The sequence below is a fragment of the Gekko japonicus genome, unplaced genomic scaffold, assembly GCF_001447785.1.
Source record: "Gekko japonicus isolate JY-2015 unplaced genomic scaffold, Gekko_japonicus_V1.1 scaffold885, whole genome shotgun sequence".
Lineage (NCBI taxonomy): Eukaryota > Metazoa > Chordata > Lepidosauria > Squamata > Gekkonidae > Gekko > Gekko japonicus.
In genome coordinates, this window is record NW_015167564.1 from 121,992 (window position 1) to 123,345 (window position 1,354).

Sequence of the window (1,354 nt, forward strand, 5' to 3'; positions counted from 1 at the left end):
GTGGCCTGTCATTCCAGTTCCAGAACACTCCCGGTATACCCTGGGGCCGTCATTCCACTCTTGGCCCTGTCATCCCAGTTCCAGAACACTCCTGTTACACCCTGGGGCTGTCATTCCACTCTGTGGCCTGTCATTCCAGTTCCAGAACACTCCCGGTATACCCTGGGGCCGTCATTCCACTCTTGGCCCTGTCATCCCAGTTCAGAACACTCCTGCTCCACCCTGGGGCTGCCATTCCACTCCGTGGCCTGTCATCCTAGTCCCATAACACTCCTGCTCCAACCTGGGGGTGACATTCCCCTCCGTGGCCTGTCATTCCAGTTCCAGAACACTCCTGCTCCACCCTTGGGCTGTCATTCCACTCTTGGCCTTGTCATCCCAGTCTCTGAAGACTCCTGCTCCACCCTAGGGCTGTCATTCCACTCCGTGGCCTGTCATTTCAGTTCCTGAACACTCCTGCTCCAACCTGGGGCTGTCATTTCACTCTGTGGCCTGTCTTCCTAGTTCCTGAACACTCCTGCTTCATCCTTGGGCTGTCATTCCACTCTTGGCCCTGTCATCCCAGTCCCTGAACTCTCCTGCTCCACCCTGGGGCTGTCATTACACTCTGTGACTTGTCATCCCAGTTCCAGGATACTCCTGCTGCACTCTGGGGCTGTCATTCCACTCCGTGGCCTATCATTCCAATCCCAGAACACTCCTGCTCCACCTTGGGGCTCTCATTACACTCCATGGTCTGTTATCCCAGTTCCTGAACACTCCTGCTCCACCCTGGGGCTGTCATTCCACTCCGTGGCCTGTCATCCTAGTTCCATAACACTCCTGCTCCAACCTGGGGGTGACATTCCCCTCCGTGGCCTGTCATTCCAGTTCCAGAACACTCCTGCTCCACCCTTGGGCTGTCATTCCACTCTTGGCCTTGTCATCCCAGTCCCTGAAGACTCCTGGTACACCCTGGGGCTGTCATTCCACTCTGTGGCCTGTCATTCCAGTTCCAGAACACTCCTGCTCCATCCTTGGGCTGTCATTCCACTCGTGGCCTGTCATTCCAGTTCCAGTAGACTCCTGGTACACCCTGGGGCTGTCATTCCACTTCGTGGCCTATCAACCCAGTGCCTGAGCACTCCTGCTCCACCCTGGGGCCGTCATTCCACTCCGTGGCCTGTCATCCTGGTGCCTGAACACATCTGTTACTCCCAGGGGCTGTCATTGCACTCCGTGGTCTCTCATTCCATCCCCAGAGTAGTGTATTTGGGCCCAGGGACCCTAATGGAAAATCCATTCCGCATTTTTATTGCAACTCTACTTGTCCCCTAATGTTTTCCAATGGAGCCCATGCAAGTCAATTGGCATT